This window comes from Lithobates pipiens, unplaced genomic scaffold (genome assembly GCF_037356315.1).
Source record: "Lithobates pipiens isolate NorthernLeopardFrog02 unplaced genomic scaffold, aLitPip1_a1.2 Scaffold_23, whole genome shotgun sequence".
Classification (NCBI taxonomy): Eukaryota; Metazoa; Chordata; class Amphibia; order Anura; family Ranidae; genus Lithobates; species Lithobates pipiens.
Genome location: NW_027507785.1, coordinates 121,882,696 through 121,900,982, shown reverse-complemented (window position 1 = coordinate 121,900,982; position 18,287 = coordinate 121,882,696). Strand labels below are relative to the sequence as shown.

The window sequence follows — 18,287 nt, the reverse complement described above, 5'->3', positions numbered from 1 at the left end:
GGTAAAGCGCCGTTATTTTTAGCGGTGCTTTACGGTGCTATTCGGCCACTAGCGGGGGGGGCACTTTTGCACTTTTACCCTTGCTAGCGGCGAGAAAGGGTTAAAATCACCCGCAAAGTGGTATAGCCACGTTGACCAGTGATTTCAATGGGCAGGAGTGGTGGAGGTGTGGTATACACAGCACTCCTTCACCACTCCAAAGATGCTGCTAGCAGGACTTTTTTTTTTTTTGCGTTCTGCCAGCGCACCGCTCCAGTGTGAAAGCCCTCAGGCACATTGGAGACACAGGAGCAACTCTTTCAGGACACTTTGCAGGCACTATTTTTAGCGATGTAGCGTCTGCACAGCGTCCCAGTGTGAAAGGGGTCTAACAGTAAATATAAATCCTGGTCATTATGGTTTGAAGTACCTTTACTCTGTTTATGTCATACTATCAATCATGAAAGCAATCATTGTAATGGTACTGACCAAAGTAGCTCTACCTGGAATAGTTCTTCAAATTGCAGCAAAAAGCAGGCTATATATATATATATATATATATATATATATATAGTGAGCACTGATAAGCAACATAAAGAGCATAGGAATAATACATATTTTGCATTTCTTGGAATTCAGAAAGATAAGTGATACCTATGGTATGAAATAATCAGAATAGAAAATCTAAATGCAAAGCAAAATAAATATTAAGCTAAATAAATAAGTATTGCACTCACGAGAGGAGCAGATAGCATGTCATGCATAGAATTCAGAGTGCCCATCTTGCTCAAGATCACCCTTACTCAGCAGTGGACTGCCAGACATGAGCCACAAAATGATAGGCCAGACCTTCTTGAAGACATATAATATACTCTATTAATTGCTGCTTATGTGACAGACAAACTTTTATTTTGTGCAATGATTCTTCTATTACTTTATTATTCCTGTGCGCTTTTTTCATTACTTTTGTTGTTACAGCACAACGGAATGACCTCCCTGTGTTGGTTAAAGCAGAAAGGCGTAGTTGTCCCACATAGAATTGCTGAACCTTAGCATCAATAGCACTGAATATAAATTATTGATTGACCGTTTTAAGCATGGCGTTGGCATTGTAATCATAGATTTTTATACTGCGTTTATTTGCACTGTGTGTTGGTTTAGTTTAGGACCTGCAATAAGAATTTCAGTAAAAGAATACGTATTTGGAAGGGTTTGAAACCCTAACACCCCCTTCCCCACTTAACAAATCCTGATCTCTATCAATAAATCCATTGTGAACAGAAATTCTGTGTGTGTCTTTATTCCCAACACAATAACATATATGACATATCAATATGAACATAAATAAATTTAATTGTCAATACAGCACACATAGGGGGTTATTTACAAAAAGCAAATCCACTTTGCACTGCGCGTGCACTTGGAAGTGCAGTCGCTCTGAATCTAAGGGGTAGATCTGAAATAGGTGGAAGCTCTGCTGATTTTATCATCCAATCTTGTGCAAGCTAAAATGCTGTTTTTTTTTTCCTTGCATATCCCCCTCGGATCTACAGAGAATTTACTTCCAAGTGCAGTGCAAAGTGGATTTTCCTTTAGTAAATAACCCTCATTGTGATTGGGCATATGGCCTCATATGTATCAAAAACTGAATTCTGTGATATTAATCAATTATTCAGTCTCTCATGAAAATATATTACAACATATGTTTTCCTCCGTGATGTGACCCCCACAGCAACAATCGTATCCCTCTGTGCTTCAACAAAATTCCTCTGTGTGACCACTGTGCTCTCAGAATGCATATCTCAGGTTGCTTGTATGTAAGAATATAGACATACTGTATATCTGCCACAGGTTTCTCCAATTGCTGGTCATCCAACTCTTCATGCCCAATAGGGACTCACTACATGTGTTTTCCAGTGCTCTAGCGATAACTAGGAGGTGTCTTTAAGGGTTTTCTTATATTCATCCTGTGAGATTTGACTTACTCAGTGATGTTTGTGGATGATCTGTTGAATTTGCCATCCAAAGCTTTTATATATGGTGTTTATAGGTGGGAAACCAGACTCAATGTTAGTCATCAACAGAGGGGATCCAGCTTAGCATGACACTCCTTCAGACAGAGCTTATTTTTATTTTTTTATTTTTTTATTTTTTCAGTCAAAACGTGGCGGAACTCTGTTCTGCCACCTCCCTCAGCCCTGTTCTCACCATCCTGTCACTTAACACAGAAGGCCATAGAGGAATCTTTCTGCAGTACTTACTTCTACTGGCTACTGCGTGCTAGTGGGTGCCCTGGGTCTGATGTTAGAACAGCCTGCAATTTTTTTTTAAGTGGATATAAACCCTCACATATGCCCAGTGAAGTGAACAGCCTCAGATGATACACAGGGATGAAACAAATCTCCCTACAGAAGTTGTACATGTATATCTGCTGTTTTCAGCTTCATATATTCTTTAGAAAGTTCAGCTCTTGTTAGGAGATTTTCTCTTCCTGTTCAACACTATAGTGAAGTCTTGGTATACAGCCAAGACCGCTGATTGGAGGAAAGGCACACACTCCCTCTCCTCATAGGTAGAGACTTTTGGAGCTGATTGTTAAATAGTTCAGGGCTCTGCTTATCTATTTATAGCATCCTCCCCAACACAAAGCTCAGGCTCCTTTTATCATGTGATGGAGAACTTGTCAGGAGTTATCAGGCTGATAACAGAAGAATGGAGCAGGAGACAGCAACTGCACATAGTGATTGAAGAGAGATAACAAAACATTTATAGACATCATTGCCCACTTGGATCACTTTGATAGCCTCGTTAGTTTGGAGACCCTCCACAAAAGTGTTCCATAACAAGTACATAGAGCAAAGGGGAAACCTTGCCTTGTGCCATTCGGAAAAGGCAGGTATTTTTTTCAGCTGTTCGCCACCTCTGGCAAGCCTCGTCCTCTCCAACCTGTCACTAATCACAGAAGGTGGTACAGGAAGTTTTTGAATTACTTACTTCCTCTATTGGCTTCTGTATGCTATCGCCAGGCATCCAGGGCATGCCCACATTTTTCTTTTTTCATTGTTCCTGTGGTGCTTCGGATGGCCGTTCTTGTCCTTACCCCGCCTGTCTGACCTGTGTAGCACAGAGGCGAGTGAAATGTTTACGGAACGCCTTACTCCTCAGCTTTGTGTTACAGTTCTGACGTGTTGGGGGAAAAAAGCTTGCGCACATCAGATTTGAGTTGTTGACAGGGCATACAAAGGTTAGTTGTGGACAAGGGGGTGCTAAGGTGTACTATAGCCAAGAGTACAGAGGTATACAGAGGTAAACTGAACAAGAGGCAGAAGGTGTGAGCTGTGGACAGGGAGAGAAGAGGAGAGCTAGGAACAGGGGGTAAGTACATAAGCTGTGAACAAAGGTTGCGGGGGTAAACTGTGAACAAGGGTTACAGAGGTGAGCAATAGCTGGTTACCTTGGGAAGGTATATGTAAGTACTGTCCCTTTTGCTAATTTGCTTCTGTGCCTTGTGTGATACACACACTTCAGCACTGCACAGTACTCCAGAGTCCTGCATGTTATTCACTCCTAAATGCGGTACTCTGTGCCTCTTGCGCCTTGTGCAAAGTGCAGATTATTTGATGTTGCTTTACTTTTCTCCTCTCCTCAAGGAATGGTGTGGTTGGGGATGGGGATTTTTGTTGGGGAGGGTGTGTTCCTGCATGTATTCTGAGAGAAAAAAAAAAAAACCCTGGGGAAAGGTGTAGAGAGAATGCCATCTGAGCAAATCTTCACCCATGGATGGTGGTATAGGGCCATAATCTTTTAGAATAAGGAATCCCCTAGATCAATTTGATGCAGAGAGGTATCCAGAAAGCACTTGATCAAACGCCTACTCTACATCAATTGCCAGGAGGCATAGAGCAGCTCTTTTATTGAGTTGATGTCAAGATGAACACCACATTTTGAAAGCGCACATATATTTCATCTATGGCATTACAAGGGGCACATGAACATCATGGTTGATCTCTTCTTATCCAATCACCCCACGCCTTATATTCTTTGAAAATCATTATGAATGGAGAAGCTGCAGATAGAGTAACTCACTGTGATTGCTGTGCTCCATCCACAGAGTAAAGGGGCTGTTATCTCTAGCATTCTAATGTACAGTCTCCTGAAGCATGTCCAGTTTCTGATTATGTCCTGTTACATGTCCGCATTCTCCAACTATGACAGCTTACATTCATTAATATTATGTGCAGCCCTTTAGTGACATCATGATCCACACTTAAGCCCCTTGTATCGGGTAAATTGGCAACCAATGCTTTAAAAGTTCGGACCTTTGGTAGCAAGGGTAGAAACCGCTTAACAGACTGAGACTAGATGAAATAAAAGCTGCAGGAGCTCACCTAGGGAGTGCATAAAAAGGTGATGAAGTTTGTATAACAAAAAAAGGTGTTTTTATACACATATTGTGCTACTTTGGACCACTCATTTTTCTTACATTTTTATAGAGTATATAAAGACTTTGTTGGGTTGCTATTTCTGCCCATTACCGGACTGCAGAGATTTCCTGACCCTGTGACATCTGTAGAAAAACTTTGAGTGCATTTGTCTCTGGGACAAGTAGGATTGGACAGCAAAACAAATAAAACCACAGCGCCATAAACTGGCTTTAAAGCAGAAGTCCAGGACATCTTTTTTTTTTTTTTTTTTCTTAATTTATACAAACTAGGATTTTTTTTTTATTATTAAGTAACACATGTAGCTTAGAATGTATCATGACAAATTAATTTCTGAGATGTAAGAATGCAAATGCAAGCAGCTGTGCCACCTTCTTATTGGGACATTTTCTCATCAGTTTGAGAGGTGGTTAGTCAGTTTTATATTGGCAATCTAATAGAACTAATGTGTTTAGTTCATAAATCAGTATAATTATGCCCCAAAATTCAGGTAGCTGTGTTATCCTCAGGGACAAGCAGGGGTGTTGCTAGGTGGGAAAAAGACCAGGGGGCTTCAGCCTGAAGGTAAATTTGACAACCCCGCCCACATTTCAAAGTAAGTCCAGCCCAAGCCCAGCCTCATGGGGGGGTGGGTTTAGGCTCACTTGCTTGTTGCTGCCTGGCTCACCAGTGCCCAACAGCTCATCCTCACCAATGACCATCACTACAGCCTCACCAGTGCCCATCAATGCAGCCTGATCAGTTCCCATCAGCTCAGCCTTATTGTGCCCATAAATGCAGCCTAATCAGTGCCCATCAGCTCAGCCTCACCAGTGCTCATCAGCTCAGCCTTACCTGTGCCCATCAATGCAGCCTGATCAGTGCCCATCAGCTCAGCCTCATTGTGCCCATCTATGCAACCTGAACAGTGCTCATCAGCTCAGCCTTACCTGTGCCCATCAATGGAGCCTGATCAGTGCCCATCAACTCAGCCATATCTGTGCAGCCATTGGTAAAGAAGAGCTGTGGGCTTACACAGAGCAGGAAACTCCTGCTTACCCGGCGCTCTCTGTCACATAAAGTCCCGCCTCCTATGATGGATGTCACACATCCTGACATTGGACCAGTGTGATGTCCCTCATAGGAGCCAATCCAGGAGGCGGGACTTCATGGCACCGGGTAGGTGGGAGACCCCCTGCTCTGTAAAATTCAGCAGCCCTTGCCTTCCCCTTCCCTGCAAAGGCAGCCCATGCACCCCCAGGATCAGCCTGGCCCTGTATAGCCCTGAATTCCAGGTCAATCCCAGGCCTTGGAACTCAGGGTTAATAATTCAGAAAGAGAAATACGAGAGCCGGGGCTTTTTGGGAGCTCGCCTCATGCGGGGCTATAGCCCCGGTCAGCCCTCCCTCCCAACGCCACTGGAGACAAGAGATGGCAAGTATTGCTGTACATAATTGCTCTGACTTTGAGAGCACAAGTCGCATGACAAAAATCAATGTTTCCTTATGAGAGCCGTCTTAACTGGTCCAACTCTGATTTCAGCCCATATAATTGAATGGGTACCACGGGGGACAATAGTAATTTTTAATAAAGCACTTGTCAAAAGTCAAAAACTGTCATGTTTTTATTACACTACACTGTTTTTGGATGAATGGGTACCATACTCATTCACCTGGGGGGGGGGGCAGGATCTGGGGACCCCCTTGTGAAAGGGGGCTTCCAGATTCAGATAATGCCCCTGCCTGCAGACCCCCACAACCACAGCCCAGAGTTGAGGAGAGCAGGCCCTTGTCCCCATCAACAACCCTTGACCCAAAAGCACCCACCTCCACTATGTTGAGGGCATGTGGCCTGGCATGGTTCAGGAGGGGAGGAGGCACTCGCTCTTCCCCCCCTCCCCCGCGCCGTTCCTGACCTGCCAGGCTGCATGCTGGAATAAGGGTCAGGCATGTATAATGGGGGCCCCGTGCTTTTTTTTGGAGTGAGGTTTCCCCTCAAAATCCTTCTCAGACCCTTTGGTCTGGTATGATCTGGGTTTTTTTTTTCCCAATTTTGGCGTGGGGTTCCCCCTCAAGATCCATACCAGACCCAAGCTATTTTTTTAAATATACATTTGGCGTAAGGTTTCATCTATACCAGAACCAAAGGTATTGTTTTGATTGGTCAAAAGACAAGTCACACTCGTCTAAAAGTTGGATCCTGGTAACTATAGTTGCATGGAAGACGGGCCAAAGTCACAAGGAAAATTCAGATCGAAAGGTGCACGACTTTTGTCTCGCATTAGTGTGAACAGGGCCTCATTAACCAATTAAGGACCTCCACATGTAACTATACGTCGGCAGAATGGCATGTACGGGTACAAGCATGTACCCGTACGTGCTTGCCTTCCAGCGGGTGGGGGGTCCGATTGGACCCCCTCCCGCTAGCTGCGGCCGTCCGCTTCGCTTCAGGAGCGATCCGGGATGAGGGGATGGCCGTTGGTTTCTGGCCATCCCCTCTCGATCGCTCCTGGCGAATGAGAAGCTTCCCCTGCCTGTGTAGTGTAAACACAGGCAGGGAGGAAGTGATGTCACTCTCCTCGGATGGTCTTTTTTTTTTGTCACTGATTGCAGTAATCATTTATTTACTGATCACTGCATTTAGTGTCAGTTGTGACAGTAAAAAGTGTCAGGGCAGTCAGTGTTAGGTCCAGGGTAGCCCCCTACCCCCCTCCCAATAAAGGTTTAACCCCCTGATTGCCCCTAGAGTTAACCCTTTCACCCCCTTTTGCCAGTGTCACTAAGCGATCGTTTTTCTGATCGCTGCATTAGTGTCACTGGTGCCGCTAGGTAGCTAGTTATTTTTTTAGGTTCACCGCCAGGTTTTTCTAGCGTTAGGTACCCCCATATACTACCTAATAAAGATTTTAACCCCCTGATTGCCCCTAGTTAACCCTTTCACCAGTGATCACTGTATAAGTGTTACGGGTGACTCTGGTTAGTTAGTTTGCTTTTTATAGCATCAGGGCACCCACCATTTATTACCCAATAAAGGTTTAACCCCCTGATCACCCGGCAGGTGATATCAATTAGGTTTTAGGGTCAGGATTTGCGTCGCCCCAGGCAGTGCTAGGTTAGTGCCAGGACCGCTAACACCCACGCGCAAAGCATACAGCTCCCGTAGTGGTATAGTATCTGAACAGATCAATATCTGATCTGATCAGATCTATACTAGCGTCCCCAGCAGTTTAGGGTTCCAAAAAAACGCATTGTTAGTGGGATCAGCCCAGATACCTGCTAGCACCTGCGTTTTGCCCCTCCGCCCAGCCCAACCACGTGCAGTATCGATCGATCACTGTCACTTACAAAACACTAAACACACAACTGCAGCGTTTGCAGAGTCAGGCCTGATCCCTGCGATCGCTAAAAAGGTTTTTTTGGTAGCGTTTTATTTTTAAATCCTGAAGGTGGTGCTTGGTTTTCGGGGTCCCGTAGGCTAGGCTCCCAAAAAGTCCCCCACATGTGGTATCCCCATACTCAGGAGAAGCATTTATTTTGGGGTGCAATTTCACTTATGCCCATAGCATGTGTGAGCAATATATCATTTAGTGACAACTTTGTACAAAAAAAAAAAAAAGGTTTGGAATATTCCCGCAACTTGTGGCAAAATATAAAATATTTAATGGACTCAACATGCCTCTCAGTAAATAGCTTGGGGTGTCTACTTTCCAAAATGGGGGCATTTGGGGGGGTTTTGTGCCATTTTGGCATTTTATGGCCTTCGAAACTGATAGGTAGTGAGGAGTGAAATCAAAAATTTGCACCCTTAGAAATGCTGAAGGCAGTGATTGGTTTTCGGGGTGCCGTACGCGGCTAGACTCCCAAAAAGTCCCACATATGTGGTATCCCCATACTCAGAAGAAGCAGCAGAATATATTTTGGGGTGCAATTCCACATATAACTATGGCACGTGTGAGCAATATATCATTTAGTGACAACTTTTTGTAAAATTTTTTTTTTTTTGTGTCATTATTCAATCACTTGGGACAAAAAAAAATATATTCAATGGGCTCAACATGCCCCTCAGCAGTTTCCGTGGGGTGTCTACTTTCCAAAATGGGGTCATTGGGGGGGGGGGGGGGGTTTGTACTGCCCTGCCATTTTAGCACCTCAAGAAATGAGATAGGCATAAATTAAAAGCTGTGTAAAATCCAGAAAATGTACTCTAGTTTGTAGACACTATAACTTTTGCGCAAACCAATAAATATACGCTTATTGACATTTTTTTTTTTACTAAAGACATGTGGCTGAATACATTTTGGCCTAAATGTATGACTAAAATTTAGTTTATTCGATTTTTCTTTAAACAAAAAGTAGAAAATATCTTTTTTTTTTTTTCTAAATTTTCAGTCTTTTTCCTTTTATAGCGTAAAAAATAAAAATTGCAGAGGCAATCAAATACCATCAAAAGAAAGCTCTATTTGTGGGAAGAAAAGGATGCAAATTTCGTTTGGGTACAACATTGCATGACCGTGCAATTACCAGTTAAAGCAGTGCAGTGCGAAATTGTAAAACGACCTCTGGTCCTTAGGCTGACAATTGGTCCGGGGCTTAAGTGGTTAATTAGCATTTTTTTCAAAAGTAATGCAACATACCAAGACAATGAAGTGCAAGCATCAGCTTTTAGTATAGGAATTTCTAAAGAGAGACAAGTACCTTTAAATGCACTGAACAAGACTGCCAGTTACACACTTTTATTAAATAATGTTAACCCAGCACTTCATATTCCTGATATTTGCCTGTAGTACCATGTACTTGTGTATCCTGTTCTCGTTGTATTGTTTCCTTGGTGTGAATTTCAAACTGACCATGCTAGTCATGTGAGCACATGCACCCCAGCTTGGTAAATTTTTTGGCTGTGCTGGGAGAACAGCCTGCCTATCCTCCACTTAGTGCTGACATACGCCCCTGGACAGAAATTCCCTGAGATCAGTGTGCTGCTGTTTCTGCACCCCTAGCTCCCCAAGTTCCCTATGCAGCTGAGAACAGAGATGTGATCATCTATTAAAAAAACAAACAGTATTTTTAAATTTTACACACACACGCACGCACAAAAAAGTTTTGCTTTTTCTTTCTATTTTAACTGCTTTGCGTCTGGCCAATGTACATAAACGGTAGGGCAGGTGCTCTGTTAGCCCCGGGAGGACGTATGGGTACGTCCCAATCCCCCCCCCCCCCCCCACCGCCGTTCGCACACCTGGGTCACAATCTTGTGACCACAGTGTCTGGCCAATCACAATGGCCCTGTACCATGCTATAGCTAAACACAGCAATCACAACAGTAAACAATGAGTGATAAACAACTTTGTGGGGAAAAAAAATTCATTTTAATTCTGATTTTCCAAAAACGTGTGGCAAAAAAAAGTCTAAAAAAGACTTACCGTGGCTCTTAGAAAATACTTTGGGATGTTTGCTTTCCAAAATGTGGTCATTTTATGGGTGTTTTCAGTCTTGGTGCTCCAGGGCCTCCAAAAATGTAGATTAATTATGCTCCTAGAAAGCCTGAAAGTGCTCCTTGGATCTTGGGCCCTCTATGTGGGTAGGCTGTGAAAAAGTCTCACACGGGAGGTATCCCCATACCCAGAAGGAGTAGCAGAATGTGTTTTGGGGTGGATTTTTAAGTATGCCCATGATGTGTGTTAGATCTTAATTGGCAACTTTGCTGCATTTTCCAAAAATGCCTCTTACCTTGGAGTGTTTGCTTTCCAAAATAGGGTCATTTTGTGGGTGTTCCCACTGTGCTGATGCTCTGGAGCCTCCAAAAATGTGATAGGTAGTCAGGAAATTAGAGTAGTTTGAATGTAATTTATGCTCATTTGAGGGCCACTCTATGCATCTAGGCTGTGGAAAGGTCTCACATATGTAGTATCCCCATACTCGGGAGACAGAGCAGAATGTGTTTTTGAAGTATAATTTATTAGTATGCCTATGCTGTGTGTAAGACATAACTTGTTAATATATTAAATAAATGACCAAAAAAAAAAAACACACAACTTTAAAATTAAAAACAAACTCACTATGCCTCTTACTTAAGAACTTGGATTGTCTGGTTTCCAAAAAAAAAGGGGGGGGGGATTTTACAGTCCTGGTATTTTAGGGCCTCAAGAAATGATCAATACTGATGGGCAGTATATCTCAATTTTCAAACATGTATAACATAGGTTGTAGACCAACTTTCACACAGACTAAAATATACATGGATTTAAGTAATTTTTACCAAAGAAATGTAGCAGAACCCATTTTGGCCTAAGTTTATAAAAATAAGATTTCTCTTTATAAATTAAGAAAAACCCTTTCATATTTTTTTTTATTTTTTATTATTTATATAGCAAAAAAAAAAAACCCCAATGGTAAGTCCAGCAAGAAAAAAAAAAAAAGCCCAGTCTTCAACAAAAAATTAATTTGGGTACAGTGTTGCATGACTGAGTAACAGTCAGTTATTCAAAGTGTGACATGCTGAAAACTTAAAAATGGTATGGGCAGGAAGGGCATGGAAGTGTCTGGTATTGAAGTGATTAAACTGAACTGGCTGTTTTACAAGTTATTTGTTCACTTTTTTTTTTTTTAATTCCCAGAGATAACTGAAGTTCTATCCTTTTCCCAACCTAATAAAAATATAGCTTTTGTAAAAAAATAAAAAAATAAATAAAATTGTACCTAGAGATACACCAAATATATAGGCGTCTGTAAGGGTTTATGCTCATCCCTACCCCAATGGTACTAGATACACCGGCATTAAACTGTGCGACAGACTAGCGATATTAGCATCAAAACTGGCCTTTTCACCTTTGGGCTACACTGCCCCAGCTTGGGCCAACCATCATACAGCACACCTGCCAAAATACACAATGTTTTCCTTATACACATTGCTTCACTCATGATTTTACAAAATCTTTAAAGTCCTACCCTTCCATAACTTGTCAGCACTCCCAGGCAAAAATATCTTAATAGTATTTAAATCAGCAAACTCGTCCATGGACCTAAAAATGTAACTTCAGGGCTGTTACAAAATACGACATTTGAACATGTCGGATTTTTTTTTTGGTCAGAAATAAACACCATACACACACAAACAAACAAAATGCAGCAAAAATGCAAGATTACTATTGCAAAATAAGCAATAATTAAATTAGGAGGCTTTTAAAACTAGACCAGGGCAGATCTGGTTACTCTATACAAGATTAGGAAGGTCAGACTAAATTTAGAAGCTAGGATCAAAATGCAGAAAGAGTATCCTACCATGTACAAATTGAATCAAGCACAGAGACCCAAATCTAGAAACTGAGCAAATATTGCTTATGGCACCATACATATTAAAAAGGGGTTGCAAAGCTTCGTTTTTTATTTTATAAATAGGTTCCTTTAAGCTAGTACATTGTTGGTTCACTTACCTTTTCCTTCGATTTCCCTTCTAAATGTTTTTTTTCTTTGTCTGAATTACATAAGAGGAACAGGAAGTGAGAAATTCAGACAAAGAAAAAAACATTTAGAAGGGAAATCGAAGGAAAAGGTAAGTGAACCAACCTGCACTAGTTTAAATAAACCTATTTAGAAAAAAAAAAAACCCTTTACAGCCCCTTTAACTTCAGTTTCTTGTTTAACCATCTGCCCTGTAGGCCCATTAGTTATATGTTATGGAAAATAAACTGATATTAAACATGTTGGGAATGTAGTAAAGCCCAGCACGCACACTTCATTCTCCTCCCCCCCAATTCAACCCAATGGGCTGAACGAGTAAAGAAAAAAGGAAGCACTCAGGAGAAGATCCTGTACCAACAATTCAATGTTAGTACAGCGATCTTATCCACTGAGCTATTGTGTTCTGACAAGAGGGAAGGACCCCCCCGCCAGCAGACCAGTTTCAACTTTTTTTTTGTTTTAGCATACACTGTAGGATTGTAACAGACCTGGGACACCTTTGGGCACTCCAAAGAGAATAGTAATGCAGTGCACATAGTGCCCCCTCACCCTCCTCTCAAGCCCTGTCCCAAGCCACATTCCTGTCTGAATGTGTCCGGGTTTCAGGTGGGTGTGGATCCCATACAGGTGGCAACCCTAGTACAGGGCTTAAGATGTACTTCAACATGATGAGTACACACATTGCAAACTGGGTGGGGCTACACAATTTCCATTTATAATCCATGCATTTGTCAAAGTGCTCCAAGCCTATCAGGCATCAGTGAAACCTATGGGAGATATAAACCAGAAAAGCGGAATGTGGAACCCATCCCACTGATGTAATCATTTTCCAAATCAGATACATTCAAGTCAGCCATCAGCCCTCGGGGCTTTCACATTGGAGAGACAGCAGCGGCTGTTTCAGGTCGGTTTGCAGGCACTATTTTTAGCACAATAGCGCCCGCAAGACAACCCAGTGTGAAAGAGTCTTAGGTTGTAAAGAAAAGGGGGTAGGTGTATTTCTTTTTTTTTTTTTAACCAAAATCTGTACTGACAGAGATATGGAAACTCGCTTTTGAAGATGCTAGTTGTCTGGGTGGCTCTAGTCTAAAAATACTAGAGTCAGGGACCCTGAACAATATGCAGCTTGTTAACCACTTGCTTACTGGGCACTTAAACCCCCCTCCTGCCCAGACCAATTTTCAGCGCTAATGCACTTTGAATGACAATTGCGCGGCCATACTACACTGTACCCAAATGAAATTTTTATCATTTTTTTCCCCACAAATAGAGCTTTTTTTTTGGTGGTATTTAGTTACAGCTGGGAGTTTTATTTTTTGCTAAACAAACAAAAAAAAGATGCAAAATAAAAAATCATGTTTAATTAAAATTTTGCAACCAGGTCATTTTTCTCCTTCATTGAAATGCGCTGATGGGCACTGATAAGGCAGTACTGATGGGCACAGATAAGGCGGAACGGATGGGTACCACTGATAGGTGGGACTGATGGGCGGCACTGCTGGGCACTGGTAGATGACACTGATGGGCACGGATATGCGGCACTGAGGTGGGCACTGATAATCTGACCCTGAGAGGGACTGAAGTCCCTCTCATGGCTGCCGGTGATCGGCTTTTTTTTTCTCCTCGGGCTGTCAGCGCGAGGAGGAAAAATAGCCGATTACCGGCTCTGTTGCGATCACATGATCAGCTGTCATTGGCTGACAGCTGATCACGTGGTAATCGGTCGGGATCGACACCTTGCTCCGATCCGTGATCAGGTGAGTCTCAGACACACTGATCACAGAGCGCGCCCCTCAGGGGGCGCGCAGGCCGCTCGTGCACGGGACAATGTCAATAGACGTAGTCCCAGCAAATCAGGTCTGTGCTGTAGCCGTCATTCAGCTATAGTGCGGATCTCTAGAGGTTAAAGAGAAAGTAAAACTTTAAAAAAAAAAAATTTACACCCTGCAACACAAAAGGCATAATGAGCATGCAAGCTCATTATGAATTACTTACCTGAGATCGAAGCCCACGCATCGGCCCTCGTTCGCCTCCTCCGACACCAGCATCTATCCCAAAGTGACTTCTGGGTATCGCGGATCCGGCACTGTGACTGGCCGGACCTGCGATGATGTCACTCCCACACATGCATGCTGGTGGCGCCACTAACGGCATGATCGCTGTTAGAAGTGGCGCGCTCAGTGCGCCATAGACATCAGTGCTACTTCTGCAAATATCTCCTAAACCTTTTAGGTTTGGGAGAGATTTCTTGCACCTACAGGTAAGCCTTAATCTAGGCTTACCTGTAGGTTAAAGTGGTTGTAATGGGTTTACAAACACTTTAAGTCAAAACTTGAAATAAGAGTTAAGCTGGCCATACACAGAGCCATTAGGAACCAGCTGATATTTACTGCCATCATGCAATAAATAATCTTGTACATTAGCACCATCTGCAAACTTGGAAGAACCAGCTTTGGTGTGACTAGTTTGAATTTTGCCTACAGCTTTTCAATACACAGCAAGTAGCAGATGTGCATTGTGCAAGAAAGACCAATTCAGTGTTCTAGTTGCCAATTGCAACTCTCCTGTAGGTCCCGTGCCTGTTGGTAAACCGCGATTGTGGCACGTGAAGTAACGCTGCAAACAAAGTGAGAGCAATAATTCTAGGGCCATTATTCATGGTTAACTTTAAAAAGTAGGGATAGGCAACCTTAAAGTAGTGGAGATCTACCTGAATAACATAGGAGAAGCCAAAGATCACTGGGCAGTGTCACCTCCTCACACCCGATTTAAACCTCTAAATGCCATACTACCACTTCGCAATTGCGTGCATTCTGCAGCAAACACGGGTTTAAATCAGGTGGAGAGGAGGCAACGCATCACCTCCTCACACCTGTCGAAAATGCACTTGGTTTGCTTTTCAGAGGAGCAGCAGTGATACACTTGTGAAAGAGCCCTTTGTTGCATTCAGCAGTGGCACACTTAGGGCTCAGTCACACGTAAAGTTTGAGGGGGTAAAACCCAGCAGATGAGAAAGTTTTACCACCCCAATCCCTACCCCCTTTAGCTGCTGTTGCTTTTGGTGGGTACTACTGCCTGCCAATTGCGACCCACTTAAAGTGATAGTAAACTCAGATACTTCTACCCAAAATTACACAGAATGAAGTGTATTAAAGTTATTTTAAATCAAAGTGCCACAAAGCGAAGACATAAAAATGCTTGTTACTAGTAAACTTTTTTGTAAAAGCTTTTTCGGTTGCAGATGCTGCCATATTGACGGCTGTCTTCCGCGTTAAATACGATTTTTACTCCCGCCCTCACTCCCTCTCCATAATCTTGGGGTGTGCACAGTATTGCATTACTGCTCTCTCCGACTCAGTCCTGTGCTTCACTCACCACCTCCACAACCCCTGTGACGTAGCAAGGCACATGGGGTTAAGGCGCAGCTTGTGAAACTAGTTTCGCGGGATCTCAGACCCGACAGGCAAAAGAAATGATGTAGCCCCGGCCTGTAAAACCAAAAAAAAACAAAAAACAAAACAAAACAAAAAAAAAAAACATTTTTCCCGGAGCCTGCCAGAAAAATGGGACTAAGTGCGCACGAGACGATTACGTCATTGCTCAGAAAAGGACCGACTGTACAGAAAGGAAGAAGGTAGGAAGCATTGTACACAGAGCAGCAAGTTCACTAGTTAGGAAAGCTTGATATGGCAAAAATAGCACAGGATGGATTTACTACAGCTTTAAGTAAATAGGGTCACTCTGCAACTGCATGCTTCTGTGGGGTCCAAGGGGGGTTAAAGCAGGTGGTGAGAAAGCAACACAACACTGCCTACTTTAACCCCTTGTTTGCTGTACTGCACAAGGTCACAGGGTACATGTACAGCGGCATCATTTCACATGAGTTGGTCATGCTTGGCAAGTGCTATATCCACCAACAATGACAGGGTGTATAACACCTTCAGCTGCAACATGTGTACACCCCTGGCCACTGCAGCTAAAGGGGTGCGGTTGGGGCAGGGGTGATAAAAAACACATCTTGTTTTACCACTCCCAAACTGCAAATGTAAAAACCTTACTGTTCTGAGCCCCCTATAAGGCCACTTTTACTGATGTGCTGCGGTTCACCTGGGTTAGCTGTGCTTTGTCATAGACTTCTATTATATCTGACCGGTGTGGTGCACTTTCTAAAAGCATTCAGTGCATTGCACCCACGGTTTGGGTGAAGTGTAGCACATCAGTGTGAAAGCAGCCCTATATTATGGACAGTGTATTACTTCCAACTGACTTGAAAATCACTATCTTACTGCTGGCATCACCCTGGAGACGGATAGCTGGGATAAAACGGTGGCATGCAGTTGGTATCATTCTTGCTCCCTATTACTGCTACGACTTTACGAAATAGGCCCTCTGCACTGCACTCTGATGCTCTAGGATGGCGGGTCAGAAAGTTCAGCCTGCAATCTACCTGTCTGATAGATTGCAAAATATAGGTTGCTGACCCCAGCTCTAAAGTGATAACCTAACTGTTAAAAGCAGTTGTATAGTTACATTTTGCACTTTAACTTACAGGTAAGCCTAGGATAAGGCCTACCTGTAGGTAAAAAGAATATCTCCTAAGCCGGTACGGTTTAGGAGCCATTCCCCCTCGCAATGAGCCACTGACTTCAGTGGCGCATGCGCACAGGGGATTCTCGGCTGAAAGTCCAGCAGACCTTGCCGGGAAGAAAACTCCAGCGTGCATGTGACGACATTGTGGCTCCGGCCACTCACAGCGCCAGAGCCGCGATACCCAGAAGACACGCCGAGGGAATATGTCAGCTCCCTCGGTGTGGACCGAGTGAGATGCTGGCGCCTCGTTCTAAGGCAAGTATTTCATAATGAGCCATTATGCAGTACATACTAGCTCATTATGCCTTTTCCCTTGCAGGTGTAGAGAGGGGGGGGGGGGGGGGGGGGAAAAGTCAGTGGGTTTACTCCCGCCTCAAAAAGGAGGGCGCACCGACCTTGTGCATTACCAATGGCACATTTTTATTTAAAGCATAAAAACAATATGTTTATACTCACAAACGAGCAAGACGTTAGAGCTTGTCAAATAATGTAACAGCGTCTCTGAACACCAGCAAACCAGACCTGATGTTGTGAGGATCAGACGATAGCCTAGATGGCTGACGCATTTCAAGGGCACACCCTTTTCCTCAGGGCCTAAACGGACCACGACTCCTCTTTCCTTCTTTTCCAGTTACAAAAATACCCATTATTCTGAGGAGGGCTGCAAGACTATAGGCATTGCTTGAATGTAGAGCGTTGGTCGCACCACGTATTAGACTACACACCATAGCGCAGGAGATTATTTCTGTTTAACCTACCTCTTAAAGCACTACCTATGAAAAGGTTTAGGTACCGTGTTTTGTGACCATTTCACCAGATGCACACAAAATCCTATCCTGAAAGTAGGCATTTGACAAACCACTGAGAACCTACACACATACAATAAAAATTAATATAAATATATATTTTACACACATACAGTAATGTATACAGTAATTAGCATGTGATTTTTTTTTTATTGACCTGGTGGAAAAGTGGTTAAAAAGGAACCCTGTATAGAGAAAATTGTGGACACGGCTAACCTTTCTAAACACTTGAAAATGAGGTCAGAACTTCTGATGTTCATAGTAGTTTTAGGTCAGTTACTGTGCCAAGCAACTGCATTTTGGTCAATAGCAGCTCTTATTTTGCTTAGTAAGTTGCAAATAAATTTCAACCCCTAAACAGTATCAGAACACCAAGCCAGTCTCTGTTTCATAGCACTTGCACTGAATCTTGGAGAAATCATCATGAGATGACCTTTTATCACTATAAAGAAAAAAATATATATAAAAATTTACTTTCAGCATAAAAGATAAATAACTTCCATTTGAACAAAAAGGAGAAAAAAAAATAACAAACTGTAATCTTAATATCATGCTTTTAATACAAACTTAAAAAAACTTTGGAACAATATAAACTGTACATCTGAAACTTAACACTCCATTAGGCCATCAAATATTGCACAATGTTCCAAAAGAAATTACACAAAGAAAAAAATAAAATCAAGTTACTTTATTTTTTCAGTAAATAAAACTAAAAATATTCCCCCCTTCCCACCCATCGACCTGCGTTAAACAAAAAAAGTAAAACAAAACTTGTTATAGTGTAACATTTACAAGTCAATATTTTAATATAAAGATTATTTCTTTAATTCGCAGTTCTGTACAAGATTAGACACTGTATCCGCTTTAGAGGCAGTTTCTGGGATTTTTTTTTTTTTATTTTTTTATTTTTTTGAAAAAATATTTTAAATTCCTTAGTTTTTTTTTTCTATTTTCCTTAAGAAAAAACCTGAACAGAAGTGTAGCTTAAATGTACGTTAGAAATATATATTTATAATATATTCCTCACATTTTAC

The 18,287-nt window shown here is 42.4% G+C and overlaps 1 long non-coding RNA gene across 1 annotated transcript in view; it reads right to left on the bottom strand.

The window, feature by feature from the left end:
- Window positions 1-3,128, bottom strand: part of LOC143927861 (uncharacterized) — a 10,270-nt gene extending 7,142 nt beyond the window's left edge. The window contains exon 1 of the long non-coding RNA XR_013262332.1: window positions 2,974-3,128. This is a non-coding gene — a long non-coding RNA (uncharacterized LOC143927861). The remainder of the gene's footprint in view (window positions 1-2,973) is intronic.
- Window positions 3,129-18,287: the final 15,159 nt, after the last annotated feature.